Source organism: Muntiacus reevesi, chromosome 1, assembly GCF_963930625.1.
Source record: "Muntiacus reevesi chromosome 1, mMunRee1.1, whole genome shotgun sequence".
NCBI classification, from domain to species: Eukaryota; Metazoa; Chordata; class Mammalia; order Artiodactyla; family Cervidae; genus Muntiacus; species Muntiacus reevesi.
Genome location: NC_089249.1, coordinates 165,582,839 through 165,605,501, shown reverse-complemented (window position 1 = coordinate 165,605,501; position 22,663 = coordinate 165,582,839). Strand labels below are relative to the sequence as shown.

Sequence of the window (22,663 nt, the reverse complement as noted above, 5' to 3'; positions counted from 1 at the left end):
AACATTTCAAAGTGAAAGATCCTCAATGTACTAAGATCTGAGATAATTTTTCCATAGCGTCAAGATAATCATAGTTACGGTCATAGTGTCTTGACCATGTAGGGACAAAAAAAACTCCCCCACCTGACAAAGAGGAGGAGGTGACGATGGAAGCATGACATCTGCTCAAGAATGAGGAAGAAAGTGGTTTTCTCCCTTTCTGACTTCTCCTTTGATTATAAAACTGTAGCCCATTAAGTTCTTGGGGTGGGGCACCTTCTTGCCTGCCCACTTATAAGCCTCACAAGCATCCTGTTCTAATAAATTACTTCTTATCTATCACTTTGCCTCTCACTGAATTCTTTCTGCACTGAGACGTAAAGGACTGGAACTCCTTGGAGTCCCTCAAAATGCCATATAGCATTTTCAATATAGTGTTTCTCAAAATTATGTTATAAATTAAGTCAAAAAAATATAAGTTAAGAACTTCTGTAACTGAGCAGGACCCTCTGGGGCCTTCCCATATCCTCTGCTTCAGCTCCTCTCTAAAGTACCTAGATAACAGTATCTGATGCACATTTCTTGAGTTGTTTTGCAGATACTAAAACCCTCACCAAATGAAAGATGTTGACTCCTGATGACCATGAGCACAGAGCCCCCAGGGCTACTGAACCTAAGGATTGATGTTAACCCCGTGGCACCCCCCTGTTACCTCATCAGAGAATTGTGTGCCAGTTGATCACATACCCTGGGTCGCCCCTTCCTCACCTTGCCTTTAAAAAATGCTTGGCTGGAAAAAAAAAAAAATGCTTGGCTGAAACCCATTAGGGAGTTCAGGTGTTTTGAGGACTAGCCACACTGGACTCCTTGCTTGATGCCCTGCAATAAACACAGCACTTTCCTTCACCACAACCCAGAGTCAGTAGATTGACTTCAGTGCATGGATGAGTGGACCCAAGTTTGGTTCTGTAACACTTCCACTGTATTCTTTTGATAATGCTTATGTAATTTTCTCAGCCAATTACTCATTTCATGAATCTAGGTGGGCAGCAGGGACCACTTCCCAGTACAAAAGCTAAAAATGTCTGATACCCACTTTTCCAGGTTATTAGGCTCAGGTATGTGACCTGGGCTTCAGCAATCAGTTGCATTTGCTTAAAATGTGGAGGACTGGAGCTGTGGATGGGGAAGATTCTTCACATGGTGCACTTTGAAGCAATGGCGGCAGTATCTGGTGTCCATCCAGCCGTGCCACTGGGGTCAGTGTGGTACCCAGCGTCCAATGCCAGCTGTGTCCTTCATGCAGGCTGAAGCAATGAGCATGCAGCAGTGACAACGTGGCTCTTTTTGCCTACCTGGCTCTGTAATTTTGGTGTACTTCCAACTGTCTGGACGCCTTTTGTTTCTGCTTATTTCCTTCCAGTGATCTTGTAATCTACCATGACATTGTGATACATTAAGAAATATATATATTTGGTCTCCCTCCCCAGCTCCAGGTACTGAGCTCCTAGAACCCTTGAAATTTCCTGAGGGATAGATGTGAGAGGACTATCTTTTGCTATTCTTAATAAGCCTCTTTCAACTGTACCTGAGTTTATGTAAATGAAGTTATTCTTAGAGGATGGGGGCTGGTTGCCAGAGGAAACAGCCATGTGACTAGAGGGTTGGAACTTTCAGTCCCCCACCTCTGGGATGGGAAGAAGTGCTCGAAACTGAATTTCACCACCAGTGGTCAATAATTTAATCAATCATCCCTATGTAATTGAATTGCCATACAAATCCTAAACAAATGGGTTTGGAGAGCTTCCAGGTTAGGTGAACAGTTCAAGGTGCTGGGAGGGAGATGCATTTACAGACGGTGTGGAGGCTCTACGTCCCTTCCCACATACCTTGCCCTATGCTCCTCTTCCATTTGGCTGCTCCTGAGTTGTAGTCTTTATAATAAACTGACAATAGTAGGTAATGTCCTGTCCTGAGTTCAGTGAGCTGCTCTAACAAATTATGGAACCCAAGGAGGGATGTGACAGAAATGCTGAAATTATAGCCATCTGGTCAAAAGCCCTGGAAGCCTAGGCTTGCACCTGGCACCTGAAATAGGCAGCAGCTTTGTGGGGCTGAGCCCTTAGTCTGTAGGGTAGTAGCGTCAGAATTGCTTGACATGGACAACCCACACATTTGGTGTCAGAAGTGTGAGCACTATTAGAGGTCCACTCTAGCTCACAATCTCTGTGATCTTCCAACAGGAGGCTGACATGCTTTTGTTGCCGTATTCCTCAAGCCCAGAAAGTTCCTGATGCATCGGAGGTGTTCAGAAAATACTTGTATCTGAGTAAAAGGTAAACAAACTCTCTGCAACGTTGACGTATTAGTAAATCTATAGTTGTTCCAAAATACAAAGCTTATTTAAAAGAATACTGGAGACCAGATCAACAGACTTACTAGAAGGATGAACTAAGGTATCTACCAGGATTATTTTTGTAATCTGGTCTGTTAATAAACAATTGAAACAAATTGAAAAAAAAAAAAAAAGAAATAAAGAATACCGGAAGGAGGGGGGGAAGGAGAGAGGAATTCCATGTACAGCATATTAACTAAGAGTTTTGGTTATTTCTCTTAAACCGAGAAGCATTTCTCTCATCCTTTTCGTCCGCACACCCCCCCACTGTCATCATTCTGCTACCACTGAGCCTTCCGCGAGACTGCAGAGCTACCATGCTGTACTGGTTACAAAAAGGACTGTTACCTGTCTTCGGGAAGCACTATTCCTTGTGTTTGGCACTGTGAAGACGAGTTCTACTCCCCTCAGTGTCTTACAGATTTATTGTAAGAATCAGATGAAATCCTAAAAGTTGCCATAATAGTCACCACTTACTGTGTGCCAGGTTCTATGCCAAACACTTTAAGAGCACACTCTTCTTTACTTCTTACAACAGTCTTGTAAGTTGGGATAATAACATCCCCAATTTATGGATAAGGTAACTCAGGCTTCCCAAGTACCTGGCTCAAGGTCATAGAGCTAGTGAGAAGAAGGTTGGAACAGGAGACTTTGATGGCATCTGACTCCAAAGATCCCATGTGTTCCTCTGCCTTGTGATTTCCATGTAACAAGTGTTCAAGAAGTGTGCATAGTTTTGAGTATTTTCATCCCATCCTTCCCTCCTTCCTCCTCCCACTTCCTCCTCCAGCTCTCCAATCAGATTCCAACTAGGCCCTGAGAGTTCCCAGATGGGAGCTGTAGAAGAAATGGCAAGCAGGACTGGGAACACCCACCACTCCCATCACTGCCGCAAGGAGTCAAGATGGAGAAGGACGTCCAGGAAAGAAAAAGGATGTGATTCTCTGAGAACCCGAGGACTAAGTCAGGCTCACCTTCCCTTCTTCACCTCACCCAGGAGAGCGCTGCCAAGGCCACCAACCTTAGGACAGCTCCTCTTTGGCAGAAGAGGCTTTCGATCACTAACTCGCGCTGCTTTCCCAGCTGCACGCGAACAAATAGGTTTCAGACATCTGAATTGTTTTTTTAAACAGCTGGCCCCACCCATTCATTGGTACCAGGCGGGCCCTTGCAGAGGCTGAGTCCAGCCTTGATGTGGCCGGAGTGTCCAGAAGGCTGGGCAACCGACTATGCTGGGTGTACCCAATTACTGCCCAGCTGGGCCTGGTGGGGAGGCTTTGGGTGGTGTTGCCGGGCAACCTGGGTAATTGGAGAGGCCACGGATTGGGCTTCTGGGCCACACAGACGAACAGCCTCCTTCATCATACTGCAGACCATCATTATGCCTCATTCCAGAGTCCTGCAGCAATCTCTCTGTGGTTATAGCCTGAAAGAGGGCTTTTTTAGCTACAGAAATTAAGAACCAGCCTTTCCAATTTATGGGTTTGTGGTTGTGGTTGTTTTCTTTTCGCTACATCTCCGAGAATACACTTGAAATAAATAGGCAAAAGATTTCAAAACAAAATAGAAAGTACCTTCACAAATCCCCTTTTCCAAAAGTGTTCCTTCTTCCTGAAGCAAAACACACTTGCCCTCAATTGTGAGGGCACCTAAGGTAGGGATGCTCTTCTTCCTGAGGTCTCTGCATGCCTACTGTGTGTTAAAAGATTCTTCTTTGGAATCCCACAACTGTGGCTGTGGTTCAAGGTGGGGGCCAAGACTCTGGTCATATACAAGACCTCTCAGTGGAATAATTTCTTTGTGTCTCTCCCATTCAAAGACCATCATGGTACTGCCCCTTCCCAATCCACAGAACTACTTTCACTTGTGGGGTTTTTAGTTTATTTTTTGTTTTTGTTTCATTCGGCCACACCTCAAGGCTTGCAGAATCTTAGTTGCCTGAACAGGGATCGAACTTAGGCCCACAGCAGTAAAAGTACTGAGTCCTAACCACTGGACCACCAGGGAATCCCCATCACTTGTGGTATTTCGATGAATCCTCCTAGCTGACCTGTGAAGAAGACACCATTTTTATTCCCATTTTACAGATGAACAACTAAGGCAAAAAGAGGTACCTGTGATTGCACATCAAAAGCAAAGCCAGAGCACTGTCCCATTCTTCTGAGGCTAGATACTGAGCCACTCCACTATTAGTATACCCACTGCCTCCCCACAGAGCTATTTAAGTACTCTATTATAACATTTTTGTTTTCTATTATAATAAATAATAGTAATAATAATACATACTGTAAAGACCAAAGCTTTATGTTGTATCTCATACTATTCTCAACACATTTTCCTTGTTGATTGTGATCAGACCTTCAAAGTTGCCTCATGCACACTAAGAAATAGAATATGGAAGAAGTCCCAAAGACAGACACACTATTTAACTAGGCTAATGACCTAGCCCACCAGAGCACAGAGCTAAAGGAAAACTCCCAGATGGTGCTAGTGGTAATGAACCTGCCTGCCAATGCAGGAGACGTAAGAGACACAAGTTTGATCCCTGTGTTGGGAAGATCCCCTGGAGGAGGAGGAAATGGCAACCCACTCCAGTACTCTTGCCTGGAGAATGCCATGGACAGAGAAGCCTGGCGGGCTACAGTTCATGGGGTCACACAGAGTCAGACACCACTGAAGTGACTTAGCATGCAGCACGCAATGACCTAGCCCACCAGAGCACAGGGCTGAAAGAAAACTCCCAACCTCCTTAATTCAAGGAGTTGGCTCTGTTTGATAACATTATGATACTATTTCAGTCCCTTCAGTAAGAAGGCAGAATCACTGCTCTTTTTAGGTATTTGTAGGTATTCTTCAAAAAGGCTTTCACTGCCTCATCTTCAATGTTTCTTAAAAAATGGTCCATTGATGATAAGCAACTGTGCTGCTTTGCATGGGACTAAGGATAAGTGATTTAGGGTGCTAAAATTAGACAGTCCTGAGCACACCAAGGACAGCTAGTCACCCTGACATAAACCACCTACAGAATCATCTGAAAAAGTCAAGTGGAGATGGCTGGTTCTAATCCCAGGGCAGTGGTTCTTAACCCTGGCTACACATCAGAATTGTCTGAGGAGATTGTAAAGCAGTATCAATGTCTGAGCTCACCCCCGATCAGTTGAACTAAGGTCTCTGGAGCTAGGGCCTGGGCATTGGGATTTTCTGATGTGCAGCTAAGGTTGAAACCCCCTGCCCTAGAAATTTGTATTCTGGGCTAGGGTCTTGCCCAGGAATCTGCCTGTCTTTGTAACAGCTCCCTGGGGGATTCTCATGCACGCTATGATTGACAACCAATGAATTCTTACATGATGTGTGAATTTATTGGACAACATACCCTGAATGCCTTGTATATGCTATACTCTGGAAACACACCAAAAAACAAAAACAAAACCACCTCCTACTCCCCAGGCCCTCTTTATTCCCCAGTGGAGAATAAAGATCTATAAATTGTTCCAACACAGTATACAGTAATCGCCCCTTATCCACAGCAATACATTCCACGTCCCCAGGGAATATCTGAACCTGTGGGTAGCACCAAATTTTATCTATACAATGGTTTTTCCTATACACACATACCTATGGTAAAGTTTAATTTATAAATTAAACATTAACAAAATAACTAATAATAAAGTAGAATAATTAAAACAATATTCTGTAATAAAAGTTGTATGAATGTTGTCATCTTTCTCTCTCTCTCCAAATATCTTATTGTACAAATATAATGCTGTTTCCATCTTAACTAAGCACTTATCACACATTGTGGCTGTAACTTTTGCAGTTTGAGGTGAAATAGCAAACCTAGCATGAATTTTTTTTTCCCCTTCTTCACAATTTCATAGATAGATGACTGATTGTTACCACAGATCTTAGCAGCCTCAGAATGCAATTTTTTTTCTTACCACTGTTCGTTGTTGTTGTTGTTGGCCACACCATGTGACTTGTGGAATCTTAGTTCCCTGACCAGGAATCAAACTTGTGGCCCCTACAGTGGAAACACAGAGTCCTCACCACTGAACCACCAGGGAAGTTCCCTTTTACCTTTCCTTATTCAGTCAAGAACTTTCACCTTTTCACTTAAAGGAAGCACTTTACAGCTTATCTGTGGCATATCCGAATTGCCAGCATTATTACCCTTGTGTTTGGGGGCCATTATTAAGTAAAATAAGGGTGACTTTGGCATACCTCAACTGATAACCAAGACTGCAGCTAGATGACTGGGCAGGATACATTAGACAAAGAAATGATTCACGTCCCAGGCCAGATGGAGCAGGACAGCTTGAGATTTCATCAGGCTACTCAGAAGAGTGCATGATTCAAAATTTATGAATTGTTCATTTCTGGAATTCTCCACTTAATATTTTCAAACCAAGGTTGACTTCAGGTAACTGAAAGCGGGGAAAGCAAAACCTCGGGTAAGAAGAGGGCGCTACTGAGCGGTGCTTTAGATTTTAAAGTGGGTCAGTATCATCAGGGCAGCTGTGCTTATTCAGTTTCCAGAAGTGTGGTAGATTAAAGACGGAGCGTATTACTTGCTGCTTCTCCACTAAAAAGTGGTTTTGTTTCCCCACCTTGAATCTGGGCCAGACCTGTGACTAGTTTTGACTGATAACATGAGGCAGAAGTCGTGCCGGATACCCCCAAGGCCAGGCCTGCAGAGATCTGCAGCCTTACTTCTGTTCTTGGAATGTTCCCTCTTTGAGGCCTGACATCATATAAGAAGAATGACCTCCACTGAGGCCACCATCCCATGAGGAAGTCCAAGCTACTCACAAGGAGAGAGAGACCACGTAGAAGAGCACCAAAGTGCCAGACCTATGAGTGAAGCCTTCTTGGACCTTCCAGCCCAGTTCATCCACCAGCTGAATATAGCCGAGGGCATGATCTCAGCTGACACCACATGCAGCAGAACTCCTCACTTAAACCCAAATTCCGGACCCACAGACTCATGACAAAATCAAATGGCTGTTGTTGGAAGCTACTATGCTTTATAGTGATTTGTTTTTTGTTTTGTTTTGTTTTTTTTCATTTATTTTTATTAGTTGGAGGCTAATTACTTTACAATATTATAGTGGTTTTTATCATACATTGACATGAATCAGCCATGGATTTACATGTATTCCCCATCCCAATCCCCCCTCCCACCTCCCTCTCTACCCGATCCCTCTGGGTCTTCCCAGTGCACCAGGCCGGAGCACTTTGTTATATAGCAACAGTTACTAGCACCCCTCATCAGATCTAGAGGATGACATGACATTCCACACCATTCTGCCTTCCCGTTATCACCATTCATCTTCACACCCCCTAGCAGAGTAGACAGCAGCTATCTCACCTGAAAGAGCCTCTCAGTTAATCTCCATCTGTTTCCATTCCTGCCCCCCTTCCAAAACAAAACACAATCATGTCAGAGTACACCAACTGTTTGCTTAAAAATCCTTCAGTGGGGGGCTTTCCCGGTGGTCCAGTGGTTGGCAGTCCACTTTGCAATGCAGGGAACATTGTTCAATCCTTGGTCTGGGAGGATCTCACATGCCCTGGAGTAACTGGGCCTATGGGTCACAACTACTGAGCCCATGTGTGGCTGCTACCGAAGCCCACGCGCTAGAGTCCATGCTCTGCAACGAGAAGCCACCTCAATGAGAAGTCCCCACAAAGCAACTAGAGAGTAGCCCCTGCTCACTGCAAAGAAAGCCCACACACAGCAACAAAGACCCAGCACAGCCAATACATAAATAAATACAATAATAAATAAATATATAAATAAATAAAATTCTTCAGGGTTTCCCATTGTCTTCAAGGTAAATACAGGATCCTTGGCATGGCTGATAAATCCTGCACCACCTAGCTCCAGCCTTCTTTTAACCTTCTATTAATCTCCCAACATCTCTGTGCTGCAACCAGAAGGGCTTCTTTCTGTCTCAAGCTCACACCAAGCTCTCTCCTGTCTCAGGGTCTTTGCACTTGCTGTTCCCACTACCTAACCCTTTCTTCTCCCCACCCCCCAAACCCCACCCCCCACACACCAGCACACATACTCAAGGCTAGCTCTTTTTCTGGCCTCTCTGTAGTGGCAGCCCAACCTCGGCCCACCCCATATACTCTATCACATCCCCCTTCTAACTCACTTTCAGCACTTAACTACTTAAAAATACCTGGTTTGGGGATTTCCCTGGTGGTCTAGTGGTTAATAATCTACCTTCCAATGTAGGGTACATGGGTTCAATCCCTGGTCAAGGAACTAAGATTCCACATTCGTTGGTTGGTTAGTTTAGTCGCTAAGGTGTGTCCGACTCTTGCAACCCCATGGACTGTAGCCTGCCAGGCTCCTCTGTCCATGGGATTTTCCAGGCAAGAATACTAGAATGGATTGCCATTTCCTTCTCCAGGGGATCTTCCCAACCCAGTAATCAAACATGGGTCTACTGCATTGCAGGCAGATTCTTTACTGACTGAGCTATGAGGGAAGATTCCACATGCCATGGGGCAACTAAGCAGCTACTGAGACAGAGCTCTGGAGCCCACGTGCTGCAACAAACTGAAGCTCACAGCCACAATCAATAATGGTCCCACACGGAACAAAGAAGATCTCTGGTATGACAACTAAGACTCAATGTTGTTGCTGTTTTCAATTGCTAAGTTGTGTCCAGCTCTTTGCAACCCCATGAACTGGAGCATACAAGCCAGGCTTCCCTGTCCTTCACTGTTTCCTGGCGTTTGCTCAAATTCATGTCCGTTGAGTCGGTAATGCTATCTAACCATCTCATCCTCTGCCATTCTCTTCTCCTTTCACTGCCTAAGACTCGATGCAGTCAAATAAATAAGTAAAAATAAAAATCTGGTTTGTTTATCTGTTGTCTGTCTCTTTCTACTAGAATATAAGCTCCAGGAAAGTAGGAAGTTTTCCTTTTTATCCCATCTAATGATGCTTACTGTTTGCTGAATAAACCACCAAGTGAGTAGAAGAAGGAAGAAGGAGGAGATTTGGAAAGAACACTGAATTGCCACACCTAGAAAACCCTGGTCCTTGCTACAGTTCTGCCTCCTGCTTATCTCCAGACAAGTCACTTCACCTCACCTGATCAGTCCCCACTGTGATGTCCCTGGCCAATGATGTTGTGTGTGCCATACACCTGTAGTGTTCAGTTTTACTCATGAAGCCCCATAAGAATTTTGGATAAGCTATGTTACTCTCATACATTTTTAAATCAACAATAAATTATTTCTCACAAATTAAAATCAGTTGCAAGACAGAACTTTCTGGCATAGTCTTTATTAGAGACATGCTTTAGATATATCCTCCTCCAAACCTTGGAGCTACAGATTGAGCTTGCTCAGTTTATGGAAAATGTCTGTCATATAATCCAATTGTCAAAACCAGTCCTCACTGTCAAATCGATCAGCCAAACAAGAATAATCTTCTGTCTATAAGAGAATCCACCTTCATTCTTTTCTTCCTTGTTACCTCTAATTAATTTTTTATTGAGGTATAGTTGACTTGTGATTATATGTTAGTTTCAGGTGTACAACATAGTAATTCAAAATTTTTATAGGTTATACTCCATTTAAAGCTGTTATAAAATATTGGCTATATTCCTTGTGCTATATAATATATCCTTGTAGCTTATTTATTTTACACATACTAGCCTGAACCTCTCAGTCTCCTACTCCTATCTTGCCCGATCCCTTTCTCCCTCCCCACTGGTAACTGCTAGTTTCGGTCTTACTGAGAGCCTAGCAATTCTAGCTCCCACCCTCCACTAGGCCTTTTCATGAGCATCTCTCTCTGCTAGAACATCTTCCCTCCCCAATTTGTTCTCCTGGCCAAGTCCTAACACCCCCTCCAAGACTCTGTCCTAACATTTCCTCTGCAAAGCCTTATTAAGCCTCTACTATGCACCTGCCATTGTGCTAAGCAAGGGATACAGTAATGAATAAAGCAGACAGGGAAGAATTAAATGCCCCTTAGGGTACCACTGTCTTCTTTGTATTATCACTGTCTCCTCCACACGGCTCTGAAAGCCCTGAAGATAGAACTTCTGTTTTATTCATCTTTTAAAGTTATTTATTTATGTTTGGCTGTGCTGGGTCTTTGTTGCTGTGTGGGCTATTCTCTAGTTGTTGTGTGCAGGCTTCTCACTGCGGTGGCTTCTCTTGTAAATCATGGGATTTAGGGCGAGTAAGCTTCAGTAGTTGCAGCTCCCGGGCTCTAGAGCATAGGCTCAATGATTGTGGTGAATGGACCTAGTTGCTCCACGGCATGTGGGATCTTCCCAGATCAGGGAATCAAACCCGTGTATCCTGCATTGGCAGGCGAATTCTTTACCACTGAGTCGCCAGGGAAGACCTATTTTATTCATCTTTGAATCCCTATTATGGAACCCACAGAACGAATCAGATTGTTTGAATTAACCTACTCACAAAAGATTCCTCGAACATTTCTGTATCAGAAACATACAGGGTGCTCACTATAAGCTATGAACTTATACATAGGACCAACAGAGCACATGACTGAATGAATGAAGTGTGAATGAGTGACTGAATGAATGAATCAGGGGAGGACTATGCTCTTCCCAATTGGATGAAGCAGCCCAGAGCAGGAGATGAACTGATGTACAGCAAGTGAGAAGCCAGTGTCGAGGAAGCTGGGGGAAGGCTGATGGCCTTTTTTCTTTCTGATACACAGAAACTTGAAGGACAATAAGGATTTGAACAAAATGCAAGAAATCCAGAGTCTGACCTAGATTTGAATTCTGGATCCACTACTTATTATTAGCCATGTGACCTTAGGCAAATCCCTTTGTCTGTTTGTACCTTCATGTTCTCAACTGTAAAATGGGGCTGAGGATAATATAATAGGGTTATGATTAAATGAGATTACCCATTTAAAAAGGTGTAACCTGAGGCCAGGCGGAGTGGGTCGTAGGAACTGACAGTTCCCATCACTGACTAAGTATGCAATTTCAGAAACACAGCGGGAGAGCCTTCCTTTCCTTCCAGCCCTGATCGCTGTTCTAACCTCAAACGGCAGGCGGCGCTTTCCCTATTCAGCCCCTCCCTTCAGCCCCTTCACTCCCAGCTCAGGGTTTACAGGTCGGCTCCAGCGCCTTCAAGGCCAAGGGCGCCTGCTACATCTTTACAAGATAAAGAGGGAAGGGCGGCAGTTAGGGCGGGTCATGGCAGGAAGCAGTCAAAGAAGCACAGGTGTTTCTGGAGGCCTTGCTGTGTGCCCAGCACTGGGCTCAGTGTTTGATATGTATCATCTCATGTCCATGGAGTCCCGACAAAAACAACAACATCTCATGCCCTCTTCTTAACAACACTATTTAGAGATAAGGAAACTGACCTTCAGGAAGAGGCGGGGATATCAATCCAAATGCCTCTAAGACTCCAAAATGTTTCCTCTCTGTCACGCTGGCCACCTACTTGTAGATGATCACCATACATTTGTGAAATAAATTTCAGTCCTCTTATTCCCAGGCAGAGGGAAACTGTGTGTCCCACCCATAACGTCACCCCTGCCCCACCCCATCCCCGCACCCCACCCCCGGCGGAGAATCATGAATAAAGAATAAAAAGTAACATATTAAGGAGTGCACAGAATCCTTCAGACACCCATAGCAGGAAGGAGGAAACAATCTCGGAGACTAGCTGGGTAGGAAGCCGTCAGAGACTGCCCGGCCCTGGCTGTGGTCCCCGGGGCAGAATTCTAGGGAGGACTGGGATCTGGCTCAGCTGGAGGGAGGAGAGCTCTGGGGGCCTGGAGTTGGGGACAGGTTCCTGAGAACAGGATGAAGGGAGAGAAAGAAGGCGAGAGATTGACCAAGGCTCAGAGGGGCAATGGCATTACCTGGTCCTCCTACAGGGGAGAGGGGTGAGTCAGAGCCCCCTGACTCCTGGCCCAACCTGCTGCCAACTTTTAAAATGAAAGTAGCAGGAGCGGACACTCCTGAAGCCTCCTCCGGATGGAGGCTACCAAGGGAGCACTCTTCGGTCGGCCCTGGGCCTCGGGCGCTCCCCCCACCCCTCTCCACCCGCCCGACGGAGGGACCCGATCGACGGCTCCCAGCGCCCGCAGCTTACCTGGGGAGGCCAAGGTGCGACCCAGGCAGGACAGGCTGCTCCCTGCCTTCCAGGCCAAGGGGCTGCCTCAGGTGTCCTGAAGTTCCCGCCCTGCCAGACACTCCTAGGTCGCTCCTCAAATTAAAATCCTCCGCACAGGTTCCCGCTCGCCCAGCCCCCGGGGGAGGGATCCCGAGGAAATCCCCTCCCAGCCCTGAGAGGGCCTGGGCCGGGCCAGCCAGCTCGGCAGCCTCAGCCCTGGGCTGTCCCTGGATGAAAGAGCCCTCTCGCCCCGCCTGTCTGGGTTTTAGCCAGGGAGCCTGTGACCGCCCCTTTGCTCTTTCTCCTTGGCCCCGGCCCTGAACTCCGATCCTCTTCCTAGTCCTACCCTCCCGGGTCTCTTGCTCTGCGTTCGCAGCTCTCTGGAGAAAGACCGCAACCGGAGGACTCCTTTCTTTTCCCACCTTCTTATTTCCTGATTCCTTCTCTAAAAGATGCCGGAGAGCAAGAGAGCTTATTGATGCATCCCACAGGGGTCCGCGCCCCAAGACCCAGAGCAAGACAGAACCAGACACAGAATGGATGGTGGGGAAAAGGGGGGGTCTAAGGAAAAAACGGTCTTCCCTCCTGTGTTTCTTCTTTATTCACATAGGAATACCATCCAACACTCTGACACCAGATGTGTGGATTTAACCCACCCCAAAGAATTCTGCAATAGCAGCTGGATGTCCTCCAATTTAACTCAGTTCTGACACAATCTACCTGAAGCGAATGTCAGATCCCACAGGTGAAGGGTTCAAACTGCTGCCCACTTCAGAAGCCAATTGCAAGAAGTAGGTCCCCAGGTCACCCACAACTTTCGTCCAACTTAGCTACACATCAGAGGTTCCTGTGTTCCCTTCCTGAGATCTATAGGGTGAGGTCTGGATGGCTACCAAGCACAGGAGTGTCTGTCCTCGTGGGGTTGTGGTGCAACACCCTACCCGTAGGTGGATGCGTTTACCAACATGGAAAGTCCCTGGACTCCTAATGTTGGGATTTTATGGAGACCTCCTCACATAGGCATGATCAATTATTAACTCCATGTCCAGCCCCTCTGTCCTGTCAGAGGAGAGAAAATTTCAATCTTCTAACACTGCCTGCCTTGGTCTTTCTAGTGACCAACTCCCATTCAGAAGCTCACCCAGAGTGACCTCGTTAAAACAAAAGATGTTCATTGTGCTCTTATCTGGACTGAGAAGTTTTACAAGTGTTTTAAGAGCCTTGTGTCAGGGACAGAGTCAAAAACCAAATATTAGAACAAAAAGATGCAGGCAGCGCTCTTATCACTTGGGAAATTACAAGACTTTTAGGTGCTCTCTCTAAATCAGGAACCTGGGACAGAGACCTATATATATATATATATATATATATATTTTTTTTTTTTTTTTTTTTCCTATTATCTCACACAGGGGAACCAAACAGCTGGAAAAAAGATATTTAGGAGTGGTACAGAAATAGCAACTGAAGCCCTGGGAGTGAGTGAGGTCACTCAGGGAGAGAAACCAGAGAAAGGAGAAAAGGGAATCTAAGACAGGACCCTAGGAAATATCAAGGGACATGCAGAGCATAGGGCAGGAGAAAGAAAGAGGAAAGGGGACTTGATGGTGGTCCAGTGGCTGACTCCACACTCCCAATGCAGGGAGCCCAGGTTTGATCCCTGCTCAGGGAACTAGATCCCACATACCGCAACTAAGAGTTTGCATGCTGTGACTAAGACCTGGCACAGCCAAATAAATAAATAGGGAATAAATAAAGAGGAAATGGCCAGAAGTGAGAGCCAAGGGTTTGAGTCACTTTGGGCAACATACTATAGGGACCTGGCAGTCCAGTGGTTAAGATTCCACCTCCCAGTGAGTTGGCTACTTGGTTGGGGAACTGAGGTCCCAAAAGCCGCAGGGTGCAGCCAGAAGTTAAAAGCAAATTCCTGTCTGGCTGGCTTAAACAAGCTCATTTTTCAGTTCTGGATGCCGGGAAGTCCAAGATCAAGGTGCTGGCAGATCTGTATCTAGAGAGTGCCTTCTTACTGGTTTGCAGACAGTCACCTTCTCCCCAGGTCCTCACCTGGTGGAAAGCAGAGAGAATCAAGCTCTCCGGCATCTCTTTGCAGAAGGGCTCTCATCTCATCATGAGGGCTCCACCTTCCTGACCTAATTACTCCCCAGAGGCTCCATATCCAATACCATCACATGGGGGCTTGGGGCTTCAACACATGAACTGGCTGGAAAGGGAATACGGCCCCACTATAAGGGGTTGAGCAGAAAGGCCAGAGAAACAGATGCAAATTGGAGTGAACAGAGCCAGTAGGCTGAAGTGGGGAGGGGTGGCCCTGGAAGATGCCCCAAATCATTAAAGATGGATAGCAGAGCCTTTCCTTAGGAGCTTAATGGAGTGGCACCCCACTCCTATTTCCTAACTAAAGTAAGTGTCATGGTCACCTGTTAGAGGGATAAAGGTTGGGTTGAAGATTGAAGGGAATTGTCAAATGTTTGAAAAAACTGTTGGGAGGAGAGAAACTCGACCAAAGTAATGTAGAGGCTCACAGAGGAGTATGGAGAGTCCAATCAGAACACACATACGTGGAGACTTCCCTGGTGGTCCAGGGTTAAGAATCTGCCTTCCAATGCAGGGGATGTATATTTGATCCGGGGTCGGGAAACAAAGATACCAAGCCTGGGTGCTGTTAACTACTCAGCACATGCACTCCGGAGCCTGCGCCCTTAGGTAAAAAGAACACAGATTAACAAGGAAGCAAGGCTGAGGGGCCCTCAGGGCAGCTCCTGTCCTAAGTGACATGATGGTAAGATCAATGGGAAATGGATGAGACTCATGGGGAATGCCACCAACACCGTTCAGCTCCCAGATCTGGGGGGAGATTTTCCTTAAGAGGGGAACCGTCTACAGAGAAAAGGTCCTGCTTTAAGGGACTATGGGCAGCCATAAAAGTGCAAAAAGCCTGTGAGGCCAGCAGTGGCAGTGCTGGGTTGCAGAACTGCACGGGAACAGTGGCTGTGCCAGCTCAACTCCAGGATCCAGTTCTCCCCACCGAGTAAAGCGGGACCCAGGCTGTCAGAGACAACACAGTGCAGTCCAGCCTCCAAGCAATCTCCCTCGCTCTTGTCTCACCCTCAGCAAGCTGCTTCCTGACTATGACTTGGTTTCTCAAGCTGTGTGACTTCACAGAGGGAGGGTGTCTGCCCACACCCAACAAACACTTAAATTAGGGAGCTCTCAGAGAGCAAAGCCTGTATCTAATTTATCTCTGTGTCCCTAGCACCCAGCACAGGGTTCAGCATTCAGTTAGGGTTCAAAAAGGTATTTGAAAAACAGATCTGGGGAAGACTGATATGCCTTTAAATACATTTTGTAAAATTCTTCTTTAGGATTTGTGTATTGGATATTGTGTAATGGATCAGTACCTGGAATCATGTCAGTTCTGAAACATTGACAAGCTCATGTTTCTAAACCTGCAAAATTCAGAGCCTGGTCCTGCACTGTGGTGAATTCACCAAAATCATACTCATGCCCTTTTTAAAAATTTGTTTTATTGAAGTATAGTTGATTTACAATTTGTGTTAATTTCTGCTGTACATCAAAGTGATTTTTTATATATATATACTTATATATATATACACACACATTCTTTTCCATTATGTTTTATCAGAAGATATTGAATATCCCTGTGTTATACAGTGGGGCCTTCTTTATCCATCCTGTATGTAATAATTTGCACCTGCTAATCCCAAACTCTCAATCCATCCTCCCCCATCCCCTCCCTCTTGGCAACCACAAGCCTGATCTCTATGTCTGCAAGTCTGTTTCTGTTTTGCAAAGAAGTTCATTTGTGTCATGCTTTATATTCCACATATAAGTGATATCATATGGTATTTGTCTTTCTCTTTCTGACTTACTTCACTTAGTATGTTAATCTCTAGCTCCATCCATGTTGCTACAAACAACATTATTTCATTCTTTTTATGGCTGAGTAGTATTCCATTGTATATAAAGATCATGGCCCTTCGATGTCAGTGAACCAGGCTTTTTCTTTGTAAAGTAACATACCCAGAACCATCCCTCCTCATCCAACCAACTTCATGAGATCTAGATCTTTTGCCTGGGAATTCCCAGGCAGCCCAGTGTTTAGGACTGGGCTTTGCTGCTCTGGCAAAGAATATAGTAGGATGGTAGGACTGATTTGGGTTTGGGTGCTGTAGGAAGGCAAGGGCCTCGCACCTTTCCAGCTCACCATGCCCAGCTCCTCCTCATTCATCCCTCAAAACTTTGGCTATCGTGTATGTAATCTGCACCCAGAATTTGTTGCATTGGTTTTTCAGTGTTCTCAGAAGGAGGATATTTGACTCAGGCTGGGTCAATTTGTTTCCTTTTCCTAAAAATGTCCATAGGGGAAGGGAGACTCCACTTTGTCTCTGCTTATAGCTGTAACTAAAAGTAAGCCTGGGAGCTACAGAGAGTTCCTTATGAAGAGATGCAGAGTTAACGAATCTTTTCCATGGCACTCTGAACTTGCCACACAACTTCTGCCACTTCTGGTCACCAAATGTGTGACCACTAAGCAATTCTCTATGACCCCAACTGGGCGTCCTACAATTAACTCTGTTCTGACACGATTGCCCTGAAGAAGAGTGTCACATGGCACAGATGAAGGGCTCAGTCCCATGAGACAGTCCCCACTTCAGATTTCAGTCCCAAATAACAGGTTACCCACAACTTCTAAACAACTTGGTTACAAATTGGACATTCCCGCATTCCTCTACTCGGATTTGATTAACTTGCTACAGTGGATCACAGAACTCAGAAACACATTTACCAGTGTGTTAAAAAATTATATGATAAAGGATACAGATGAAGAGACAGGTGAAGACATACAGGATGAGGTCTGGGAGGATCCCAAGAGCAGGAGCTTCTGTTTCCATAGAGTTAGGGCACACACCTTCCCAATATTTGGCTGCATTCACCAGCATGGAAGCTCTCAGAAGCCCATGCTCTTGGCATTTTACAGAGGCTTACTTGTATAGGCGTGATCAATTATTAAGTCCCATTTCCAACCCCTCTACCCTCACTGGAGACGTGGGGGTGGAAGCAGAGCTGAAAATTCCAAGCTTCTAATCATGGCTTGGTTTGCTGGTGATCAGCCCCCGTCCAGGAGCCCACTCAGAGTTGCCCCATTAGAAAGAAAGATGATCTTATCTATTAAGAAACTACAAGGGTTTCAGCAGCTGAGCCAGGAACTGGCTGCAGAGACCCACGCATAGGTTCTATTTTCTCACACACACCATAACACCTACCGCAATGTAGTTACAATACTTAAGTGTGTGTCTCTCTCTCCCTGCTAAAAAGTATGCCCTGGGATTATGAGTTCTTCAAGAACAGTAACCTTCACTGTTTCATCTTTGTATCCACGCAGTTATGCCTCAAATCTGACACGAAGTAGGAAACAATGAATGTTTGTTGAACTTTCAAACTGGGCACCAAAAATGAGGTTCACACCTTTCCCAGGTGAAGACTCCCTCAGCCACCAGCAGGTGTCAGGACATGTCTCTCTGGCTTCTGGCTACCAAGCTCCTTGTTCAATTCATAGCAATTGGTAAAAGTACAGTTGAGTCACTGGATGTATGGAGAGTGACCACCCAGACAACTCTTAAAGGCCAGGGTGTTAGGCTCTAACAAAAAGTGGTATAATTCAGGCTGCAACAAGCTACTCCTCGTATTCCTCCAGATTCCCAGTAGCATGTTTCCCGAATGCTGAGCTCTTGCCTAAACAGGTTAGGTGAACTGCAAAGAGAAGTCTCCCAATAAGAGATCTTTCCTTATAGGTTTTAGCATTCTATGTCTAAAAGACAAACTGTTAAAAAGATACTCATTTATGAAAAAGTACAGAAAATCTAGTACAGTGGAGCTGGTAAAGAATCCACCTGCAATGCGGGAGGCCTGGGTTCAATCCCTGGGTTGGAAAAATCCCCTGGAGAAAGGAATAGCTACCCACTCCAGTATTCTGGCCTGGAAGATTCCATGGATTATGTAGTCCATGGGGTCGCAAAGAGTCGGACATGACTGAGGACTTCCACTTGAAAAAAAAAAAAGCAAAAACAAACAAAAGAAACTAGATAAAATGAAAAGAAAATATTTTTAATGCATGACTGACCCAGACTGGAATGTGAGGAGTCTCTAGGAGAAAACAGGAGCAAGCCAGTGTGAGAGTCATATTTGTGCCGGTGTCATATACAGATTCCTAGTGACTCAGCATCTGTGTTTTCATGGATAATGGGGGTATGGAAAGTGAAAGTGAAAGTCACCCAGTCTTGTCCGACTCTTTGCGACCTCATGGACTGTGGTGAATTCTCCAGGTCAGAATACTAGAGTGGGTTGCCATGCCCTCCTCCATGGGATCTTTGGAACCCAAGGATCGAACCCAGGTCTCCCACATTACAAGTAGCTTCTTTACCATCTGAGTCGCCAGGGAAACCCAAGAAAACTGGAGTGGGTAGCCTACCCTTCTCCAGGGGATCTTCCCTACCCAGGAATCAAACCGGGAGCTCCTGCACTGAAGGTGGATTCTTTACCAGCTGAGCTACAGGGAAGCCCATCCTGGGCTTAAAGAGAGCAGAAACTAAAGTCAGAGGGCAAGGCTGAGTCACCTCTCCAGTACCCAAGCCACTAATATCCTCAGTGGACAGCGGGCAAACCGAAAACAAAAACTGGGAGAGTGGGAGTGGGGTTGAAGACATATCCTCACGCAGATCAGAAAAGAGGGAAAAATAAACACAAAACTGCCTCCCCTGAGAATTCTCTTTCCCATGCCTCCACTTACATGTGTTTACCTAGGGACATACTCTCCTTATCTGTATGAACCAAACACTCCAAGGTGAAAATTTAGAGTGTTTCTGGATTGGCAGGACAGAGAGACAGCTGGGAGAAGCAAACCCAAACTTCCTCTTGAAGAATATGATTAAACTCAGTCCTCAAATATTTCCCACAAAGTTTCAACATGACTCACAATTTTTTAAAAAAGTCTCTGACTACTTGAAGAAACAAATCCCTACAAGCAAAAACAACCAGCTAGAGGATCATACCCGTAAAGATCAGAAATATATATATATTTTTAATTTAAAAAAAAATTTTTGGCTACATTGAGTCTCCATTGCTGCACATGGGCTTTCTCTAGTTGCGGTGAGTGGTGCCTGGACCTCTCATTGCAGTGGTTTCTCTTGTTGCAGAGCATGGACTCTAGACGCCTGGTCTTCAATGGTTGCAGCCCCCCCTAGGATCTGGGGCTTAGGCTCAGTACCTGTGATACACAGGATTAGTGGGATGTGGGTGGGGTCCTGGGCCATGTGGGATCTTTCCAGATCAGGGATTGAACCTGTGTCTCCAGCATTGCAAGTTGGATTCTTAACTACTGGACCACCAGGAAAGTCTCGAGATGCTGCTATTGTGAACTATAAGCAATAATTTAATTATGTTTAATATGTTGAAATAAAGGGAATTAAAACTACAACCAAGAAAAAGCAAATAGCAATGACTGGAAGTCTAGGCAAGTAACAAGAGAGTCTGAAAAACTTGGGCATTTTCCTTTGTTTAATTTCACTAGAGAAATTTAGGAACTCTTGACTGCCAGAAAAACCAACAGTAGGGTAACTGGAAGGATTGGTATAGGCAGCATGATTCCTGGCTGTATTCACCATATTGAAATTCACCATACTAAAAGCTGGTCAGGGGATGTAGCTCAGTGGTAGAGCGCATGCCTTGCATGTATGAGGCCCCGGGTTCAATCCCCGGCATCTCCATATTTTGGGCTTCCCACGTGGTTCAGTCATAAAGAATCTGCCTGCTAGTGCAGAAGATGCACAAGATGCAGGTTTGATCTCTTGGCTCAGGGAGATCCTCTGGAGCAGGAAATAGCAACCCATTCCAGTATTCTTGTCTGGAAAATTCCATTGGCAGAGGACCCTGGCAGGCTACAGTCCATGGGGTCACAGGGAGTTGGACGTAGTTGACTGAGTATGCGCGTGCACACACACATACACACACACACGCCTGCAAGTTACAGAGATTGGTGAAGGTTTTGATTTAGAACGGCTGACCTTAGTTAAGCTTCTCAAAACTTTTTTTGATAAAATATACCCAACATAGTATTTACCATTTTAACCATCTTTAAGTGTACAACTCAGTGGATTCTCATTGCTTTTTAAGTCTTTTCTTTGTTCTTGATGTTTTGTTCTTCAGTCACTAAGTTATGTCCAACTCTGCGACCCCATGGACTGCAGCACACCAGGCTTCCCTGTCCTCCACTATCTCCTGGAGATTGCTCAAACTCATGTCCATTGAGTCAGTGATGCTATCTAACCGTCTCATCCTTTGCCTCCACCTCCTCCTATTGCCCTCAGTCTTTCCCAGCATCAGTCTTTTCTAATGAGTCAGCTCTGTGCATCAGGTGGCCAAAGTATTGGCGCTTTACCTTCAGCATCAGCCCTTCTAATGAATATTCAGTGTTGATTTCTTTAGGATTGATTGAATTGATCTCCTTGCAGTCCAAGGGGCTCTCAACACTCTTCTCCAGCACCACAATTCAAAACCATCAATTATTCGATTCTTAGCCTTCTTTATGGTCCAACTCTCACATCTGTACATAACTATTGGAAAAACCATAGCTTTGACTAGACAGATCTTTATCAGCAAAGTGATGTCTGCTTTTTAATAGTCTGTTTAGGTTTGTCATAGGTTTCCTTCCAAGGAGCAAGCATCTTTTAATTTCATGGCTGCAATCACCGTCCACAGCGATTTTTGAGACTAGAAAAAGAAAATCTGTCACTGCTTCCACTTTTTCCCCTTCTATTTGCTGTGAAGTGATGGGACTGGATGCCATGATCTTAGTTTTATGGTGACAGTTTTATAACATGGTGAATATAACCAATACCACTGAATCATATATTTAAAATTGCTTCAAATGGCAAATTTCACATTATGTGTATTTTACCAGAATAATAAAATATGTAAGAAAAATACCAAAAATATAAATTTAAAACTCTGGAAATTTAAAAAACATATTTTCAAACGATTGATGGTCAAAGAAGAAATCATGGAAACTAGAAAATAGATCATACCATTGTAAATCAACTACACTTCAATTTAAAAAGTAAATTAAAGGAAATACTTGAAACCAAAATATTAGAGGTCAAATTTTTTGGTATGCAGCAAAAGTAGTACTTACGGAGAAACAATATATTTAAATAGTGTATTAATGACCTATTGCTATATATTTCCCCAAAACTTAGTGATTCAGTTTTAGCAGCAAACAGTTATTATGTCTTACATTTAATCTCAAAAACAGCCTTGTTGAATGGTCCTCAGAATCTCTAATGAGGCTGCAGTCATCTGAAGGCTTGACTGGGGCTAGAGGATGCACTTTAAGTGTCTCACTCATCTTGTTGGCAGGTTGGTACACATTGTTAGCAGGAGGCCTCCATTCCTTTCCTTGTGGACCTCTTCACAGGGCTGATTGAGTTCACACAACCTGCTGGCTGATTTACCCCAGAGCAAACATCCCAAGATACTGAAGTTGAAGTCACAATGCCTTTTTTATAATCTACTCTCAAAGTCACACATCATCACTACTACCATCATGGAAATCAGCCCTGATTCCTTGAGGGAGGAAACTACTCAAGGGTGTGAATATTAAGTGGTAAGGACCTTCAAAGACCATTAGGAGCTTCAGTTTAGTTCAGTTCAGTCGTTCAGTCGTGTCCAACTCTTTGCAACCCCATGAACCGCAGCACGCCAGGCCTCCCTGTCCATCACCAACTCCCGGAGTCCACCCAAACCTGTATCCATTGAGTCGGTGATGCCATCAAACCATCTCATCCTCTGTTGTCCCCTTCTCTTCCTGCCCTCAATCTTTCCCAGCATCAGGGTCTTTTCAAATGAGTCAGCTCTTCACATCAGGTGGCCAAAGTATTGGAGTTTCAGCTTCAACATCAGTCCTTCCAATGCTTACTACTATAAATAGTGAAAATATTAAAAACATTTTTTCAAGGCCTCCATCATGACTAAGACTCCATGCCCTCATTGCAGGGGACCCAGTTTCCATCTCTGGTCAGAGAACTAGATCCTACATGCTGCAACTAAGAATTCACAAGC

At 44.9% G+C, this 22,663-nt stretch overlaps 1 protein-coding gene and 1 non-coding gene across 3 annotated transcripts in view; one reads left to right on the top strand and one right to left on the bottom strand.

Annotated features, from left to right (window-relative positions):
- Positions 1 to 12,724, bottom strand: part of RHBDL2 (rhomboid like 2) — a 50,965-nt gene extending 38,241 nt beyond the window's left edge. Inside the window, exon 1 of one of the 2 annotated variants that reach the window (XM_065915997.1) lies at positions 12,491 to 12,724. The gene's annotated coding sequence lies outside the window, so the exon portion shown is untranslated. The remainder of the gene's footprint in view (positions 1 to 12,490) is intronic. The other variant, XM_065915992.1, reaches the window with a different exon arrangement.
- Positions 12,725 to 20,241: 7,517 nt separating this feature from the next.
- TRNAA-UGC (transfer RNA alanine (anticodon UGC)) lies at positions 20,242 to 20,313 on the top strand. Its single transcript has one exon. It is a non-coding gene; the product is annotated as a tRNA-Ala (tRNA).
- Positions 20,314 to 22,663: the final 2,350 nt, after the last annotated feature.